The sequence below is a fragment of the Halyomorpha halys genome, unplaced genomic scaffold (assembly GCF_000696795.3).
Source record: "Halyomorpha halys isolate HHAL.00 unplaced genomic scaffold, Hhal_1.1 Scaffold24.1, whole genome shotgun sequence".
NCBI lineage: Eukaryota > Metazoa > Arthropoda > Insecta > Hemiptera > Pentatomidae > Halyomorpha > Halyomorpha halys.
The window spans coordinates 851,775-860,709 of record NW_027107648.1 but is presented as its reverse complement, the minus strand read 5'-3'; the positions used below and the strand labels follow the sequence as shown (position 1 = coordinate 860,709).

The following is an 8,935-nucleotide window of genomic DNA, read 5'->3' as shown; positions in this document are numbered from 1 at the left end:
GAAACTTGGTTAGTTTGCTTTTTGGATAAACAAAGCAATGAATATTAAAATGATACATAAAATAAAACATATTAAAACCATTTATACATCAAAATATACTATTTACTAAAAAAAGAGCATATTACAATATATATATTTGATCGATTGAACAAAGAAACTAACTGTGAGCAGAGAATTAGTGGAATAAAAAAAAAAATTTAGACTTTTTATCGATCATGCTATTCATCATGTGTTGTTCTTTATATGTACAGTGCATGCAATTTTTCAAAGAGAAAAATAAACAAAAAAATAAATTATGTTACCAGGAGTGTATTTTTAAATAATTCATTAAAAGGATTTTTTTTCTTATAATAAACTGTTAAAAAATATTTTTGGACAACCAAACTTAGGGATGCAACTGAGTAAAGAAAAAAGTATTATTTATTTCAGACTGAGAAAATATATTACAGTTGTTTTGAGTAATTTTGTGTGACAAAAAAATTGATTAACCTATATATACATAATGATTTAGTAAACAAATTACATAATCATTATGTAATATCTAGTTTATGGTAAATTCAGAAGGTACAAAAAAAAAGGCTTGGTCGACTTCCTGTCAGTGCTGAGTGGGTACCTGATCCTTCCTTTTCTAGCACTCAGCATTTAGTTGTGGCTACTTTTGTTCTTCATAACTGCACTCGCAACAGCAGACTATATACAAGAGATTATACATTGGAGTTATTATTTTAACAAAAAACTTGAAGATCCACTTAAACATGTTGGCACAAGATTGGCTGGTGTGATGAATAAAATTGTCTGAAAAAAAAAAGTAAAAGATAATTAATAAAAAAAAATTCTATAATTTAAAATTTGTTGTATAATATACATATGACAGAATATAAAATCTTTATAAAGATTTAAACCAAATTTATTGCTAAGAAGTGAGCGTTTTAGTAATTGAGGTGTCTTTTATATATATATATAATATATTGACCGTAAAACTGAAATATATGAAGATGGTCAGGGTTGTGGTAAAAAAAAGAAGAAATAGTTTATAACTATTTATTGTCCGATGTTTCATCCCACTTTGCAGGGCTTCATCAGGGTTAACAAGATACAAAAAACAAAACAACTAAGAACATTACAAAAATAAGATACAATACAATTTGAGCTAGGATAAATATTATGTAAACATAAAGTGATAAGAAATTACTGATTAGAGAAGATGGTCGGGGGGTGCGGTCAGCAAAGAAACAACATAAATAAACAAAAAATATTTATTTATGCCGACATTTCGACCTGATTTTCAGGTCTTCATCAGGGCCAATAAAAAAAAAAAAAGACAACAACCATCATTTATAGAGAAAAAAAAATTATAGAAATAAAAATAAAATAGATAAAACTATATATATATAAATAAAATAATAATAAAAATGTGAGCAACAAATAAATGATACAATGGAAAGAATCTATAAAGAATTAGTTAAAGAAATTAGGAAAGAACATTGTTATAAATTGCAGGAAACTAGCGGTTTTTCCTACAGTGCAGGTAGGGAAAAGACGTTATATAAACAGAAATCTCAAAAGATCAAAGAGATAAAATAGTCACCGTAAGAGTAATAAAAGAAAAAGAAGAAAAAGACCAACATAAAAAGGTGTAAAATGTAAAATAATGAGAGCCCAAAAAATAATATAATATATCAGTACATAAAGGGCGTGTAAAAAACGGATATTTTAACGGGGAGTATGTAAAAAACAATGTTATAGAAAATAAGAAGAAATATGGAGAATAGGAAATGAAGAAATAGGAGATAAGATAAGAGAGAAAAAAATAACTTGCAGTTGTAGACAGAGATGTCTGCTAAATCGTTTGAAATTGCAGGAATAGTCGTTAGAGTGCAGGTCGACAACGACGTCAGACAAACGGAAATCAAATGGTCAAAAAACGAACGTTCAGATAAAATAAATAAATAAATTTGTTTTCTCTCTAAATGATGGTTGTTGTCTTTTTGTTTTTATAGCCCTGATGAAGACCTGAAAATATGGTCGAAACGTAGGCATAAATGAATATTTTTTGGTTATTTATGTTGTTTCTTTGCTAACCGCACCCCCCGACCATCTTCTCTAATCAGTAATCTACGGTCAACTATGTACACCTCATCTCGATAAGAAATTACATATAAATAAAAGGAAGGAAGACATAAAATAATATTAATACAAAATAAACCTGGATAAACAATGATGAGAATAAAAAAATAAGTAACAATGGTAAGAATAAAAATTAAAAAAAAACGTAAAATATGCAGTTGAAAAAGTACAAGAGACGTTTATAATTAAAAAAAGTGAAGAAGAAAGTAGAGATTAAATAAACGTCTTGAAAGAATATATATAAATAAAAACAATAATAATGATATTAGATGATAATAAATGAGCTTAGAACAAATGAGGACCATCTATCTGTTCAAAGCGAAATAGTACAAGAGCCGGGAAGAAAAAAAGGCAGTTATTTGACCCCAATTTTTTATTACTTTAATGAAAACTAGGTATAATTACTAGTCAAAACTGATGAGTCTGCCAAGTATAGGTAGGGGGAATAAAAAATGGCGGCTATTTAAAAACATTAATTTTTCATTCGGAGCTCTATATTTTAAAACTAACAACAATACTAGAAAATCTAAGAGAACATTATTTGGAGAAGAATAAATTTTCTGAAATATTAGCCCTAAAAGAGATATTTACGTCCAATAGTACTCGAGATATAGCTTTTTAGAAAGCAAAATTTTATAAAACTCTTCTGAAAGATTAGTAGTTAGCTAATTTATTTTGAGAAATCTATACCTCAGGAACTATGTGACGTACAGATGTCTATTAGCACTCAAATTAAAGCTAGTTTAATGGACTATAAAGAAGTTGATGACCTTTACCTTCGTAGGAATAGTAGTTTTCATGATATTTGCTAAAATAAATTGATTTATAGTTGTGCGGACAATAAATTTGATTTATGAAAAACTTTATTTCTGAAACCATTGGACGTACTGATGTCTGCCAGTTCTCAAATTAAAGCAAGTTAAATTTACTGTAAAATAGTTTAATATTTATCTTTGTAGGAGTAGTAGTTTTTATGATATTTGATAAAATAAATTCACGAAATGTTAAATTCTAGTTGGAAATACTGGAAGATTGTTAATTGACCGTGTGAAAGATGAATGGAATATGGTCCGGGTGCACTAAAAAAAAAACTCAAATAGTAGAATTTTACTATTTTATTGAGCCTGATAATAAAAAAATATTATTTTTGACTACCGTCAAAACAGCCCTGACGAAGCCCTGCAACGTGGGGCGAAACGTTGGCTCAATAAAATAGTATAATTCTACTATTTGAGTTTTTTTTTACCGCACCCGGACCATATTCCATTCATCTTAAATTCTAGTTGTTTGTATAAAATGTTAGATTTTTCAAAAAATATATCTCTGGATCTATAAGGCGCACATATGTCTTCTAACACTCAAAATAAAGGAAATTTAACTTTCTATAAAGTAGTTTATGATACTTATCTTCGTAGAGGTAGTAGATTTTATGATATTCACATATGAATATAAATTGGGCAAATGAAAATTTGTCCGAACAACTATAAATCAATTTATTTTTAGCAAATTTCATGTAAACTATTACTCCTACGAAGATAAACATCATAAACTACTTTATAGCTCATTAAACTAGCTTTAATTTGAGTGCTAATAGACATCTGTACGTCAAAAGGTTTTTGAGATATAGAGTTTTAAAAATAAATTCACAAACTACTGATCTTTTAGTACGTCCCATACAACATTTTAATGAAATGTTACTTTTTAAAAAGCTATATCTCAAAAAATATTTAACGGAAATAACTCTATTAGGGCTCATATTTTAGCAAATTTACTATTCTTTAAATGACGTTCTCTTAGGTTTTCTTGTGTTGTTCCTACTTTTTAAGATATAGAGCTCCGAATGAAAAATTATTTTTATTTATCGGTTTGAAACAGCCGCCATTTTTTATTCCCCCTACCTATAATTGGGAGTCTCATCAATTTTGACTATTAATTATACCTAGTTTTCATTAAAGTAATCATAAATTGGGGTGAGATAACTGCCTTTTTTCTCCTCTTGGGCTCTTGTACTAAAAGGTTGAATAGAAGCTGAATATAAATCGGAAGCGTGGAGGAGCAGAGGGGAGGCTTTTTGACCGCAACCCTGACCATCTTCATATATTTAAATATAATATAGTGTTAATTTGTCTATTTAAGGATTTATAATTACAAAAATTCATATTTAAGCAATTAATTAATAAGTTATATATTTCATATGCTATTACAGTGTTAGTAGTAAACTTTGCGGAGAACCTGATGCTATAAATTTGGATCCTAAGTAATTATAAATCTAATCTTCATTGCTCTTTTCGAACTCTACAAACGATCACCAGTAAAGCTGTTTATATGGTTAAAAACTATCGCTACTTTTGTTTTTGTAGTTGCATATCTGATAGAAAAAAAGATTGATGATGTTATTCTAAATAGGATAGGACTTATGTCAACGATAGAAAGTAAAATGGAGATTTTTTCTTTATTCTTTTCTTATTCTAAAACGTCGGCATAAAATAAATAAGTATGGTTTTGTTTATTTATGTTCTTCTTTGCTGACCGCACCCCCCGACAAACTTCTCCAAGCATTAATCTACGGTCAACTATCTGCACCTCATTGCAAAATGGAGATATTATTTAACCACTCAGCAAGAAAAAAGGCAGTTATTTCATCCCAAGTTTTTATTCCATTAATGAAAACTATGTATTATTACTAGTCTGCCAAGTATAGGAAGGGGGATTAAAAATGGCGTCTGCTTCAAAACGTTAAAAAAAAAATTTCATTCGGAGCTCTATATCTTTAAAACTACCAACAACACTTGAAAACTTAACAGAACATCATTCAAAGTTGAGTAAATTTGCTAAAATATTAGCCCTAATAGAGCGATTTACGTTCAATAGTTCCCGAGATATGGCTTTTTTAAAGCAACATTTCATATTAAAAAGCTCTGAAAAACAGAAGTTTGAGAAAACTATATCTCAAAAACCATTCGACGTTCGCGTTTATTCGTACTCATATTAAAAACAGTTTAATCTCATATACAGTAGTTTATGACGTTTTCATTCGTAGGAGTAGTAATTTTTATGATATTTTCTAAAATAAATTGATTTATAGTTGTTCGGACAACTCTTACTAAGTTGTTTAGTTGAAACTTTGTACTACTTATTCAAAAATAAACATCATAAACAACTTTATAGTAGAGATATATTTTTTCATAAATCAAACTTTTTGTTTAAACATCTAAAAATCGAAATTTGTGAATTTATTTTGTAGAATATCATGAAAAGTACTACTACTACTACTACGAAGATAATCGTCAAAAACTAATTTATAGTACTTAAAACTAGCTTTAATTTGAGTGCTTATAGACATCTGTACGTCTAACAGTTTTTGAAATACAGATTTCTTAAAATAAATTCTGTAACATTTTTTAAGAAATGTTTCTTTTTAAAAAGCTATATCTTGGGAACTATTGAACGTAAATGGCTATATTAGGGGTCCTATTTTAGCAAATTTATTCTACTTTAAATGGCGTTCTTCTAAGTTTTCTAGTCTTGGCAGTTTTAAAGATATAGAGCTCCAAATGAAAAATTGATTTTTTTAACATTCTGAAACAGCCGCCATTTCCCCTCTTGATGGATGGTTAGTTTCATAACCTAACCTAAGTCGTCCGTTCAGAACCGTCAGTACACTCTCGTCACGAAAAAATGGGCTTACGCCATTTTGGGGGAATTGAGGTAAACTATTACCCTAAAAAATGTTACAGAATTTATTTTAAGAAATCTGCATCTCAAAAACGGTTAGACGTACAAATGGCTATAAGCACTCAAATTAAAGCTAGTTTAATGTACTATAAAGTAGTTTTTGACGTTTATCTTCGTAGTAGTTGTAGTTTTCATGATATTTGCTAATATAAATTCTCAAATTTCGATTTCTAGTTGTTTGGACAAAAAGTTTGATTTATGAAAAAATATATCTCAGATAACCATAAGACGTACAGGTGTTTGCTGGAACTCATATTAAAACTAGTCAAATGTACTATACTATAAAGTTATTTTTGTATGAGTAGTATTTTTTATGATATTCGCATACATGCTCATGAAATTTTGTCCGAACATCTATAAATCAATTTGTTCTAGAAAATATCATAAAAATTACTATTTCTACGAAGATAAACGTCATAAACTACTGTATATGAGATAAACTGTTTTTAATATGAGTACAAATAAACACGAACGTCGAATGGTTTTTGAGATATAGATTACTCAAAATAAATTAACTAACTACTAATTTTTCAGTAGGTTTTTATGAAATTTTGCTTTCTAAAAGGCTATATCTCGAGAACTATTGGACGTAAATAGCCCTTTTAGGGATAATATTTCACCAAATTTACTCTTCTTTAAATATTGTTCTCTTAGATTTTCTAGTGTTGTTGGTAGTTTTTAAGATATAGAGCTCCAAATGAAAAATAAATTTTTTTTAAACGTTTTGAAGCAGTCGCCATTTTTAATCCCCCTTCCTATACTTGACAGACTCATCAATTTTGACTGGTAATTACACATTGTTTTCATTAAAGTAATCAAAAATTGGAGTAAAATAATTGCTTCTCTCCTCTTGGGCTCTTGTTCCATAACTTATAATTTCTTTTATGTTCTATTATAAATATTATTTTTTTAAATTATTATTACTAACATTGGCGCGACAGACTGTAGAGGTCCAAGTTTCGTGGGTTCGTCACTCCCACGTCTATTTTTGTGAGTGCCACCCATTGGCTAACGCTCCTCACAATTGCCCGGGGGGGAAGGCCATGAATGAGTATTATATAATTATATGCTCGAACTCTATTATAAATATTAAGCTCAATCAAATTCTTTAGAATTTTACAGCAAGAATCTACTTAACAATTTTACTCAGTTATTTAAAATATTTTTAATTTGAAATCAATTATTCTAATGGTACTCACCTTTGGAACTCTCGTTGCAAAATGATTATTGCATCGAACCTCTGCGGTATTTATCCTTGCTGATAACTTCCATCTAGATAAGAAATGGCGATTTCGATGCATTTTGATCTTAATGAGTCCTTATAAATAAATTCCTTCATTGACCATACTTCTGTGTATTTTTTTATTGCTGACTCGCATGTAATAATGATATTCCTTATTTATTCCGGGACTAGTCCCTCAAGAATAATATTAAAGGCATCGAAAATATGTTTTAGAACCTTGGAGTAAAAATAAAAATAAAATTGTAAAATATCACTGCAATAATATAGTGGAAAAGAAAAAAAATGAAACTGCAATAACTAACCAAAAATGTGCACGGAAAAAAATATAAAGAAAACAGATAAAATAAAACCATCTATAATATCATAAACCATAGGGTGACTAACTTCTCACAAAATGAAATGAATAAGTATTGAACAAAAATGAACTCAAAATAATTAACATGAAGGAGTAGCTGTTGAAGCAACATTAAAAACAAAAAGAATTTGTAATTTTTATTTTTTTTTTGTCCATATAAATTTAAAATATGTAAATTGATTTATTTTTAATTATATTGTTGTCATTGATAATTGTGCAGAATATTATAAAAAAAAGTTTTATTTAATATTTACTATCTCTTTTACGTGAGCAAACAACAATCTCTAGTTTTAAACATCGCTATAATGATGTATATCCGGAGTGTTCATGCAGCAGATATCTTCAAAGGTTCTTATCAGCTTACAGTATTTGTCCAGGCCACACTACTCATCCATACTCTTGTCTTGTCAGCCTAGAGGCCCTTGCGCCTGTTCTCCAGAATATCTCGCCTAGTTCTTGGCTGGTCGGGGTTAGAAATTGAGACATTTATATAAGTTACGGCTTGAGTGCCATATCAGCTGACAGAAGTAATATCAGATGATTGATTGTTTTATATAGAGGTATTGGACTTAATAAGGCAATCTTTCACTTCAACTCGTGTGTGTCTTTCCTCAAACCTTTCATCACTAGAGAGAAGAGGAGGATTCGGACGGTTATAACCCATAAGAGTGCGGGAAAGTGGGACATTTAGTGTTCAAATGCTTCGTATGTGGAAAAGAAGGGCGTATCTCCAGACATTGCTCATACGTATATAGAAGGAGTATGGACTAGGACGAGCCAATGGAAGTTAATGCCCAACAAGTGCAAAGGTAAAGCCTTCCGCACAGACTGGGTGGATCGCCCAGTAAGTTCCCGGAAGTGTCATAAGTATCAGAAACTGAAGAGGAAGTGGAGGACCCAAGGAACAGAGGCGAACAAGGAAACTCGTAGAGGGGAGGAACAGGAAGAAGGAAGGAATACGCATAAGATGAGGAACAATCATGTGAGAAGAACAAGGTGGTCTGCCTAAAATCCGAGTTAAGGGAGGAGTGATCTGTCTGAGGAATACAAGAAGCTCAAAAACCGTTACATGCAGAGTTCTGGAAAAACTGAGCGACGCGGGCAGGGCACTCCAGGTTCAGGTTTGCAAATGTAAATTAATCATTCTGGGTGGGTAATGCAGTGTAAAGGAGGAGGTAGAGATATAACTGTAATGTAAGTGGGAAGTTAAAGGCGACAATTTAACAATTCATGTAGTTAGTAGGATTGTCAGGTGATTATTGGTTGTGATATTTTTGAGAACGTGTGAACTAGGATAAAGAATAGTGATAGGAAATGGAATATTAGAATCGGAGGAAAGAAGTTCAGATGCCAACAAACAATAGCAGACGAGAAGGTGTGAGTAGGGGGAGTAACGCAGGCGGTGAATTAACACTAATCATACCAAGACTTAATATATACCTATTTCTACCATAGCGGGTCAAATGACCCGACTT

The 8,935-nt window shown here is 30.3% G+C and overlaps 1 long non-coding RNA gene across 1 annotated transcript; it reads right to left on the bottom strand.

The window, feature by feature from the left end:
- Positions 1-402: 402 nt before the first annotated feature.
- On the bottom strand, positions 403-7,181 carry LOC106682526 (uncharacterized). Its single transcript, XR_001343428.3, has 2 exons — positions 7,062-7,181; positions 403-795 (listed from the first exon to the last, which is right to left on the bottom strand). It is a non-coding gene; the product is annotated as an uncharacterized lncRNA (long non-coding RNA).
- Between the last annotated feature and the right edge of the window lie 1,754 nt (positions 7,182-8,935).